The sequence below is a fragment of the Macaca mulatta genome, chromosome 12, assembly GCF_049350105.2.
Source record: "Macaca mulatta isolate MMU2019108-1 chromosome 12, T2T-MMU8v2.0, whole genome shotgun sequence".
NCBI lineage: Eukaryota > Metazoa > Chordata > Mammalia > Primates > Cercopithecidae > Macaca > Macaca mulatta.
In genome coordinates, this window is record NC_133417.1 from 120,870,705 (window position 1) to 120,882,954 (window position 12,250).

Consider the following 12,250-nt stretch of genomic DNA (forward strand, 5'->3'; position numbering starts at 1 on the left):
TTGTCTTCAATACATTATAGCAAACATACTTGTCACTTGATAAAATACCATTTGCTCAGGTTGCTCTTCTGTGAATAACATGACAACTATCCAAATAATAGTCAAGGCTCCTAAACCATACAGCCAGCTTTTGCAAACGGCAGAGGAAGAAAGTCACCTGGGCATGTAGAACTGGTGCCATTAAGTGCCAATCCCCACGAGTGAACACAAGTTCATGAACTTAGGGATCCTGGTTGAAAGAAGTTGCTGCCGCAGTCAAACAATAACATCGGCAAGGATTGTTTTTAACTCAGATGTGTAGTATGCACTATCAACAATATAAAGGTTGTTAAATGTTAAAAAAAAAAAAGTTAGAAAGTAGTAGGCAGAAAGATTTTAAAAAGAATATCTACAAATGCAGGGCTGGAAAGGTGCGCCACCTTCTTCACCCTTCATAAGGGTAGTGGTCAGTCTCCTATAACATAAAACAGCTTAACAAGAGAAAAGGATAACAAATTTATTTAATTAAAAAGTTTTATGTAACGTGGGAGCTTCAGGATGAAGATCTAAAGATACAGAGAAAACTATTCATGTTTATGCTTAGGTTTGATGGACAGTCCTGTAGAAATGTGATTGGACAGAGGATATGGTCTAACCCAGCAAGGCCTGCCTGTTCAGCTGCTTCTTGGCCTCTCTGTGTAGCATTTCTTCCTCCTGGGTCTGACAGAACCCCTCTGGAATGAGGGTCTTTAAGGGAGAAGGGAGAAGGAAAAGAGTGACCTTGCTGGGTTTTATGACTTGCTTTGGGGAAGATTTCTAGTTTCTGTGATGTGCCTTAGGGGAAAGGAATTCTTGCTTCTGTGACTCCCTTTGAGGAGAATTTGGGCAAGAAACAGGAGGGTGGATGAGGGACAGAAAGGCCTTGTGTCTAAGGCCTTTCCAATCTCCTTCAGTTCAGTATTCAACATGTCAAAGCACCATGCTTTGGGGTATTATGTCCTGAGCCCCAACATAAGATGTTTACAGTTTTGATTGTAAATGCCAGCAAACAAAACTTCATGAAATATATAAGTATTATGTGTGCTATTTCAGAAATGGAGATAGAAATCAACTTTAAAATTGCCAGATATATTGCAATATAGAATTACTTCTCTTTTCTGTTATTTATTTTAAAGAAATAATTTTGTATGTTATTTATTTTATTGATTTTATTTCTATAAAAACATGGAAACTTCAATGTTTTAATATTTTGCAGAGTTTCATTTGGGTATTTTTAATGGCATGTGAGAGAGAGAGAGAGAGAGAGAGAGAAAATTAACACACTGCATTGGAATTATCTTTATATCCTTCCCCAAACTCTTTTCCTCTCTCCCCCTCCAGGTGTAATTATAATGAAATGGGTATTCTTCATTTGACATTTTAAGTTTTTAAACTAAATATATACATAGCCATAACACAGAAAGTAATATCATGGTATTTTATGTCAGTTTTTTAGAGACAAGATCTCTCTCTCTGTCACCCAGGTTGGAATGCAATGGTGCAGTCATAACTCACTGCAGACTTGAAATCCTGGGCTCAATGGATCCTCCTGCCTCACTCACCCTCTCCAGTAGCTGGGACTAAAAGCTCGCAACACCACACCAGACTAATCATTTTTATTTTTTGTAGAGACAGGGTCTTGTCATGTTGCCCAGTCTGGTCTTGAACTCATGGCTTCAAGTGATCCTCCCACCTAGGCCTCCCAAAGCTTGGATTACAGGTGTGAGCCACTGGCTATAAAACACCACACAGCCTATTTGGGATATTTTAAACTTGACGTCATATTGTGTTTATCCTTCTGCAACTTGATTTTTGTTGCTCTGTTTTTATATTTGGTGAATGTATTCACCTTGATAATGTAACTCTAGTTCATTCCTTTTAATTACTGGGTAGTGTTCCATGGTATAAGTGAGCCACAATTTCTTGAATCATTCTCCCGTTGATGGACATTCAGGCTATGTGGATTTTTATTTTTGTTACTGCTAACAGTGCCACAGTGAACATCCTTACATATATCCTTGCATACATTGAGAAGGTTCTCTCTTGGTGCCTCAAATTGCTGGGTTCTAGGGTGTGTACATCTTTAGCTTTACTAGATCTAGATACTGCCAAATGCCATCCAAAGTGTGTATCTGGAATTCTTCATACTTGTCCCTTTCCAGACTGCTCAACACAGTGACCGTAGTGACCCTCTTACAACATGTCACATCATGTTACCCTTTGCTTGAAACCTTGAAATGCCTCCCCACCCTATTTCACTCAAAACAGCTACAAGGCCCTGACTGACCTCACCCTAGCCCTGCCCTTGTTACTTCCATGTCCCCCCTCTTTCTGCTCCTCAAATACTCCAAGCATTCTCCCTGCTTAGGGCCTTTCTTCCAGCAGTTTGCTCTGCCTCACATGCTATTCTCTCAGACCCCAGGGGGCAAAATATTTCACCTTCCTTGAGTTTCTGTTGAAATCTCACCTTAACAATGAACCTTGCCATGACTACCCTTCCCGCATGCTCAACTGATGTTTTCTTGCTTGAATTTGTTTCTTTTGCAGTACCAACACCTTATAATGCATTATGTAGTTTGTTAGGTTTATTGCTTAGTGTCTCACACCATCTAGACTGTCAGATCCATGAGGGCAGAGAGCTTTGGCTGATGTGCTCATCAATGTATCCCAGATATCTACAGTAGAATCTGATGCATAGTAAGCATTCAACCAATGTCTGAGAGAGGCGACTTGTGTACATTTGTGATTTCACATTATGCTTTGCAGGGTATTATCCAAAAGGACATATGATATTTTGATTGGCTATATATGAGGACTATGATTTGAAAAAAGACTAAATTTCAGCCCCCTTAAGGGTAGGGACCAGATCTGTGTTCACCACTCTATTCTTTGTGCCAAGAACAGTGCCTGGCTCATAGCAGATGTTCAATAAATGTCAAATGAATGAATGGATGAATGAATGAACAGAGATGTTTTCAGAAGGTTATTCCATAGTTTGGAAGTGAATTATACTGGAAGATGAGTTGGTTCAAAGGTTTGTGATTCAGGGATGCCCATCAGACAAAGCAAGCAGGTGGTACTCCCTACTTCTAAATTTACTGTTGGGCCATAAGTTTCCCTGTTCGAAATCTTTTCCTCCTTACAGTTTCCCTGTTGTTGGGGAATAAAAGGATGGAAATTTGCTCAATTGAATGTGCCCTTGTAGAATGTTTCTCATATTGGCCTCATGATTAGAATCTCTCAGGTAAGTTTATTAAAAATACAGATTTGTGGACCTAATTCTTAAATCAGAAACTCTGGGAGAAAATTCTGACAACAAACCCAAGACACTGTTATGAAACTGTTATAGTCAGGTGAGTTACAAAAACAATTGGGATCCATTGACAGAAGAAAGAACAACAGCGTGCCTGAAATGTCAACAGGAGGAAACAGCGCCTGTTATAAACTGTGTTTTTAAAAAGTCAGAAAAATAAACAAATAAATAAAGAATAAATAAAATAATGTCAGAATAGCTGCTAAACGGCAGAGCCACCTTCTGCATTTGAACTGGGTCTCAGAGTCTTTCCTCTTGCCTACCTAACATGGTCATCAGGGTCTTAGGGAATTTGGGGGTGACTCACAACCTTGTGTTTATGAATTAGTCATTGAGAGCACAACTAGAAGAAGGCAGGCCATCCTCAGCTGTTCCTGAGATCCTGCTTGTTTCCATCTCATGAGTTTAAGAAGCAGACAGTGGGAAGTAAAGTTCTGGGCTAAACAGCAAAGGAGAAAAGAAATATTATGAAACACAAGGAGAAAGAAAAAAATATTTTATTATTCCAGGTTCGTTTTATCTTTCTCCCAGTCTAGAAGTCTTTCTTTATATGGGAGTCACTTGGTAAAGGTGATTCATCTATTTAATGTATTCTTCCAGATAGTGACATGTGTATCTATAATAGGTTTAAACTACAGCCTTTAAAATGTAATGTTTATTCAATAGGAAGGGGAATTTAATGAACTCTACAGTATGTTTCTATTCCATTGAAGTTGCTGGTAAAGCTGGTTAGTGGCTGTACTTTTTGTATTTCAGATTTCAAACATTTGCATTCCAACTCATCATTCCAGAGTATTTCCAATAGAAGACATTTAATTAAAACTTATGCTAAAGTACAAAAAGGGAATTTGGTGAGAAAGAGACCTATAATTTGATCAAATGAAAACTCTCTCCATTTTTAAATTTGGCATACATTTTAGACACTCACGTGTTTTGTTTCCCATTTTGGCAACCGAGTTGAATTTGGCTGCTGGGATGAGAGGGAAAGGGGTAGATCAGAAACCCTGTGGGATGTCACAAGTCTTTGCCAAAATCAGCACATATTTATTAAGCGGTGGGCATGAAGTTCCCCATCTGTTAGTTTTCTCAAAGTGCTGACAAGAACATTCCGATTTCCAGCTTGAATGCTTTTTTAAAAAAATGTCTTTTCTCCATTTACTCTGACCAAAGGGCTGTGTTAGTGTTCAAAGACAAATGGGAAAATGATGCTTAAATTTTCTAATTTGATGTTGTAAGTAATGGAACCACCCAACACCTCACACTTATGGATATTTTTGCCAGCTTGCAAAATATGGGTGAGAGCCACCCAATTCTACCTCCTTTTGGAATTGGGTAGCTCTCATCCAATGAGGAGCTAACAAAATTAGCCTTTTGTTGCCCTCATCTCCCTGTTATGGGAGAAGCTCAGACTCTGCTATAAATAGACAGATACCCCTAAGGTCTCCAGCAAAGGAAGTCGAAAGGGGAGACCTTTAGAACTGTTGCTTGCTTCCTTTCACATGGAAAATGCACAACTTTACTTTCAGAAATTAAATATTTGGGTACAATAGCGCAGGCCAGGGCATGATTTCACTTTGATTCATTTTAGGGCTACATCAGTTAACTCCCTTTATGTTATCTCACTTGCTCTGCTTCTCTCCTCTCCCCGCCCCCATTCTCATCCTAGCAGCTTGCTAGTGCAAGCTCATTGGTCTCAGAAAGTCTCCCTCAACCTCTCAGATAGTATCTGTGGAATCCTATAATTCTCCTTCATAAAGTTTTGCACAGTTCTAATTGTTTAGTAATTTTTTTGTAATAACTTTTTAAATATCTGTGGTAGAATTCTAAGATGGCTCGTAAGATTCCCATCCCCTGCTATACAAGTGCTGTATAATCAATGCCCTCCCTTTGACGGGTAAGACCTGTAAATAGGATGGAATGTCACTCCTGTGATTAAGGATTTTGCAGATGTAATTAAGGCTCCTAATCAGTTTACCTTGAGTTAACCAAAAGGATATTATCTTTGGTGGACCTGACCTAATCAGGTGAGCCTTTAAAGGGGGGCCTAGATGTTCCCTGAAGTCAGAGACACTCTCCTGCTAGCCTTTAAAAGCAAGTTGGCATGAGTTTTACAGCTGTAAGGAGAATTTCTGCCAGCAAGCAAAGTTCTCTTCAAGGAAGTTCGTCAAACTCCCTAGTTTGGAGGAAAACTCAATGCCTCCAATGAGACAGCAATCCTGGTCACTGCCTGTTCTCATTCTCCCCAGGCCCTGGCCCGAGGACCCAGTTAGGCCATGTCCAGATTTCTGTCCTACAGAACTGTAAGATCATAAAGGTGGATTGGTGTAAGCCACTAAGATTGAGGTAATTTGTGACATAGCGATTGAAAACTTAAACAATACTTCTCCTCTACATGAAGGCAGGGTCTATATCTCTTATTTACTGTGTGCCAATGATTACCACATTATCTGACATTGAAAAACTCACTAAATATTCACCAAAAGACTGATTGACCTTAATTAGTGGGCAGGTTCAATAGATTGGGAGTCAGTAAGTATACATCAAATTTTCAAGAAAAATTTCATGAGAATAAAATAATCACCCAGCATGAATGAGCCTGGCTCTCACTTTCTAAGTCACTATCCTGCCCAAGGAAAGGTATCAGGTTCAAATAGAGATGAAGGGCCTTTAATAAATCTTCTTCAGATTTGTATCTGCTTTGGAGCAAGTCTGATGAATTTTAAATTTTTATCCAAAACCTTCTGAATTGACTGAATCTTTTGAAAAGTAATGTACCCTCCCACTACCACCCACCATCACCCCTGGCAGACTACCTGTTCTGCCACATTGGACTCTGCTGCCTGCTGGGGAAGGTCTGGACCATGGACGCCGGGCAAGTCATCCAAGCAAAGCCCAGAGAAGTTCCAGGATGGGCTCGTGACTCAGTAAGAGGCAGTGTTTCTCCCTGAATCAGCCCCAGCGTGGCCACATCTGAAGGAAGCATGGCTGCGAGCTCAGCCACTGCCTGGCTGCCTGTGGACACATGGATCCTGCACTGTCTCGGATGAGAGGACACCGTCTGCTGATTCACTTGCACCTGGGGTTTCGTGGGTGGACATCTGGAAAGAGCCTCTCTTGCTAGCTCAAGTTTTATTTATCTAAAATGATCTTTTAAAAATCATGTCTTCAAAGTGTCTGGACATGGTGTGGAATGTGGTTTATTCTGTCCACATGGCAGCAGGCTCTGTGTCATAACTTGCTGAGATTTTAGGTCTGCCATCAGTATGCAGACTGACACTGGCTTTTACTGGGTAGCAATGTAGAGCCTTTGGGAAAAACAGGAGAAATGAAATAGGAGAAACTATTGTGTCAGATGAAGCTCATACTCAGATAACCTAAATGCACCTTTCTGGGAATACACAAGGCACTATGTCTGAAGGGTCGATTCAAGATCAAAATATGCATTCAAGTGGACGGTTTGAAATGAGATTTGTTTGAGATAGCTAAAGTTTGTCTTCTGTGCTTAACAGTTTACAAAAAGTGTTATATACAATAGGCCTTGTATCTCACAACACACTGTGAGGTGGGGAGGATATGTAATCTTAGCCCTGTTTTCTGTACAAGGGATGACACAAGTGCCAGCAGGCTGTGGGAAGAGACCTGCAACCAGGTTTGGGTGTCAGCTCTGCCATTTGTTGAGAAAATTAACCTTTAGGAGCTTCTAGTTATTAACCTACAGAATGCAGTCAACAGTCCCTCCCCAGCAAGGTTATTGCTAGGATAATCCGAGTATGTGTATGAAAGCATCGAGGATTCTGACCTGTGATCAAATGCCCAGTTAATTTTCTTGAATCTAAGGCCCAGAGATGTTTAGGAATTTGTTGAGGGGACTTAGCTTGTAAGGGAAGGACCTGGGACCTAAACCAGGTCTTTGATTCTGAATTCTTTTACCAGCCTCCAGAACTTTGATCTATTAAAGGCTTTTAAATGAATGAGGTTCACCAATGACAGTTATATTCCCCATGGACTGAGGACCCTTTAATAAGTCTTTGATTTTCTGTTCCTTTGTTACTGACGTCCCTCTCTCCAGTCCCTTCTCTACTTCAGCCAATCTTAAATAGCTCTTTTCCAGAAATCTCTTTCCAGATATTGAGGATATATCATGAAATGAAAGAAGCAGGTTCAAAAAGTATATTTAATAGGAATTATGCCATTCTTATTAAAGACAAATGAGGTAATTATAGGCAGAAAAAAGATATGAGATCTATATGAACATATTAACAGTGGCTGTGTTGAGTGGGGAGATTAGAAGCAATTTTTATTATAATTTTTGCTTTTTTTAGAGTTCCCAAGCTTTTTACAATAAATATACATTGTTTTAGTAATAGGGGAAGAAGTTCCTCATTCTCTTCAAATGCCTCTAAACTCTTGCGTGAACAAAGTCAGATGTTTTGTCTCCAGTTGGGTGTAAGTTACCAACTGCTGTGTCCTTGACCTGTACATTCTCTGCATCTCCTTCAACCCACGCTCAAAACACCCACTTCAGCCTTATTCTTCTACATTAATCCATAGGCTCTAAGAGCCTAAAGCTTTCTAAACAGCTCAAGCCCTGGAAACAGCTGTCAGCTCTTTCAGTATAGGTGCCAAATCCTTCCCAGAGTTAAAGTAATAATTCGGATACCCACCTCTAAATACAAGAAGTCCCAACATGTAAGGCATCCTTCCTAACTAAGCCCCTCAATATTTGTCCACTCTCTTTCACTAACATCCACTTACAAATTATGTATATGTTTTTTTTCCCCTCCTGGATTGCAAACTCCCTGAAGGGAAGGAATTGATATGTACATCTTCTATCAATCTCAAGAAGACCACGTGTTTCTTTCTGAGAATCTAAATGTGTTTATGAACTGTGTGGGTAAATTATGCCTTGGCAAGTTAGCAGATTGAAAGTGTTGAATCTCTACATGCCCAGACTTGTAAATTTTGCCACTATTAACTTTTAATACATGTTTTAACTTTTTTTTTCCTCTTCAAAACTTGGGGTAGTATTTCTCACTGAGGACTTCCTTAAGCCAAATTTAACATTTTATAGCTCCAACTGTTTTGGAAGTCAGACAGCCAGACAGTCAAATGCATTAGAAAAAGGCATTCCCAGATTTTCTTTTTCTGTGTCATGTTTATTCCCCTCAAAAGCAGTTGAAGGATGTTTCTCTCCAAGATTTTAAAAGACCATCTATTCTGTGGATGGCAACTTCACACTCTGAAAGGTGTCTACTATAAAAAGGGAAAAGGAGAGATGTATCGTGAAACTGTCTGGTTAACCCAATATTTGTCACTTTAACTGCTTCTGATGATGCTTTCACTGTGAAACAACACAAAAGGAAGAGTAAAACACTTGAGTCAAGGGGAAAAAATAGCAACTGCCTTAAGTGTCTACCAATTTTACAGAGTCAACAATGGCCTCTACTTAGAGTTAGCACTGAATCAGCCGGGCTCACGCCTGTAATCCCAGCACTTTGGGAGGCTGAGGTGGGCGGATCACCTGAGGTCAGGAGTTCGAGATCAGCCTGGCCAACATGGCGAAACCCTGTCTCCATTAAAATTACAAAAATTAGCCAGGCATGGTGGCTTATGCCTGTAATCCCAGCTACTTGGGGCACTCGGGCAGGAGAATTGCTTGAACCCAGGAAGTGAAGGTTGCAGCGAGAGTGAGCCAAGATCACACCACTATACCCCAGCCTGGGCAACAGAGCGAAACTCTGGCAAAAAAAAAAAAAAAAAAAAAAAAAAAGTTACAGTTATCACTGAGTCATGCTTCTTGAGAAACCCCAGAATAGAGTTCCTATCATAGAGAACCAGAGGGGAGTCCACCCCCAGCATTGAAGATGTATTCCAAACATTCTAGCAGGGTTCCATGTGAGGTACAGGACTAGGTGAGAGGAGGAGAGCCTGCCTGAGACAAGTCAGGTAGATAGTCACCTAGAAGACATGTTTTAAGGAAACAAAGACCCATTCACCTACAGATCTGTCTACCATGAGCCTTTCAAATACAATTAGAGCCAATCCTTTGGATTAAAGAATATTGGCTCAAACTGGCCTTTTCAATTAGAGGCATGGAAACACACTGTGACCTGTCTTTTAAAATCTTAGCACCAACAATTCATTAAGTGTATATCTTTGACTCAGTCACCCATCAAGACTTTGAGACAACGCACAGAACAGATCGTCTTTGGTGGAAGTTAGAAGGGCAAAATGCTGCTTGAGGTGAAGATGTCAGGGTTGAAAGAAGGCAACAAATAAACAAAGAAGTCTTATCAGTGGAGACAGCAAGAAAGCCTGGAAAAGATGGTGCCAAACTGGAAAATACAGTGCTAATGAGGATAGGAATGGGAACACCAAAGACCAAACTTACTTAGCCATCAGATTGTCTGCATCAGTACTATAGAGAGGCTACTAAAGGGAACTATTGCAGAAGGAAAACAGTCTGAAAGAGACTGTTAGAGAGGGAAAGAACTTGAGGAAATTGAAGGATTCTCATACTTTGGAAAAAGTAAGTTCTCCTATTCTGGCCCTATTTAATCCATTGTGTGTGTGTGTGTGTCTGTGTGTGTGTGTGTGTGTGTGTGTGAGAGAGAGAGAGAGAGAGAGAGAGAGAATTCTTGGAAGCAAACCCTCTCTTTTCTCATGTTATCCTATTTTAGGATATTCCATGTTATCACTATTTTACACTGAGTTCGGAGGATCTTCTGCCCACACATTTGTATTATTGCTTTTCTTTTAAGTATCTTAATTCTATAGTAAAATTTGCCATAAAATATTCATGGATGGATGGGCCTGGCTCTTTAGCCATAGGTCTGGCAAGACTTACTTACGTTAAATGTACCATGATATTCTAGATGTTTTAGATTATATCGGAGAGTCAAGTCAAAAATCAGAAAGTGTTTTATTTCTATACAGAATTTTAATGATGTCTTTTTAAAAAAAAAAAAAAAGTAATGATAGGAAGTGTGTTGGAAAAATATTTTGAACACAGTAGATTTGAAAGCCCCATTTTGCTCACTTTACTCAAGTATCTGCTTCCTTAACGTACTAAGATTTGCCATCATCAATTAGCTGTGCAAACCATGCTGACAAAATCCCTTTTAGAATAGTTTCTTTCACCACCAACTTGCTTCAGAGCCTCACGGAATGACTCATCTAAATGAGACGGGTCCTCTGGTCCAAAGGGAACAGCTAAGTGAGTGACTAATATTTTACACTTGGGAGAGAACAGGAAATTAGCTGCATGTTTACTATGAGGAGACACTGAAGAATTGTAAGAGAGTACCTTTAAATACTTGAGTCCCCAAAAATGTTGCTCCACCATTTGCCTAAATGTTGCTTTTAAGTTGGAAGTGTCTCAGTTTCTAAGTGAGGGTTGGATGGTGTTATTATAAGGCACACAAAATTAATGAAAGTCATTTCAATTTCAACATTAAAAAAATGGAAGTCCAAAGTTCCTGGATGAAAGAAATGAGGCCTCAATTACATTATGACATATTTTGCTTTTGTCTGTCTGGTGAGATACAGTACAATTAACAAGATTCTCTTTCAATTTACAGTTAAGCCAGACATCTAAAACCAATCTGACAATGAAACTTTTCAAGTTGACACATCTTATGAGTTTTGTATGGATTTCATTGAAATATTTTCAATGAATTTGTTGAAAGATTGCATGCTTGCAACAAGTTCTACAATTCATAGGACTAATAGTGTTCTCATCTTTCTTGCCTACTACAAAATTCCCATTGTCCATACTGTCTCAACCACTGTATAGCTACCATTTATAACAAAAAAGAATCACTTTCTAGGTACAGTGTTTTCATAACTTCAGACTTAACCAGATGATCTAGACAAATTATTTAAAAAATAAAATACTACACAGTCCTTTTTTATTGATTTTGGTGGGAAGACTGTTCTTAAACTTATCAGTTTCTACTGTTGATTGTATTGTTTTAGTCTTTTCATCAAAGGATATTTCATTTTCTTTGTCTACCTATTCAGCATTTCCTCATGAAACACTTCACTGCACAGAAATAATAAATGTTGTCTATTGACTAATGTCAACAGCCAACCCTTCATTATCTCTCCTATTGGGGAAAGAGAAAACATGATTAAATTGAACCTGCTGTTTATCCCAAATTACACTTTTGCTGAGATTTTTTAACATTCTTAAAAAACAAAACAAAACAACAACAACAAAAAAAACATTCTTTGCCACCAAACCTGATGATAACATGCGAAAATTGATCTTTTTTTTTTTGTTTTCACCTCTCCTCTGTCCTTTTCTCTGAAGATTCGCTGTAAAGAATTTTGTAGACTGTGGACAAATACTGAAATGCCAAAAACATGTAACCTTTAAATTAGAACAACAAACAATCACAGACATCAGCACATTGGCTTTATCTCATAAGTGTAAATCTATTAAATAACCACTGAAAGCTACTGTTGCTTTAGATGGATGCTTAGGAGTTAAATTATTTGCTCTATTCACAAGAAGGAGATTGTTTCCAAAATCCTCCTTGGTTTTGAATAGAAAAGTAGGCCCTCATGTCTCTGCTGATTGTCTAACACAATTCACTGGGTCAGGAGTCAAGGATGGCCCTGTCTGTCTATTTTTAATTTAGAATAAGTGCACAACCAGTTGAGCAAAATGAAATTTGTACTGTTAGTTCTCTATTTTCAGGTTTTTCCTATGCTGAATGATTTAAGACTTCCATTAGTACATTCACCTAAAATGACAAGAGAAAGCTCTCAGCAAAATTTTTAGTAAATAAGTATCTTCAGTATATTCTCCTTTCCCCTTCTTGCTTCTCTTCCCAAGGATCACCCTTATTCTCTTTCACCTGTCCAAAATAACAGTCTATCAAGTCAACCCATCATAAACTGAACACTGAACAT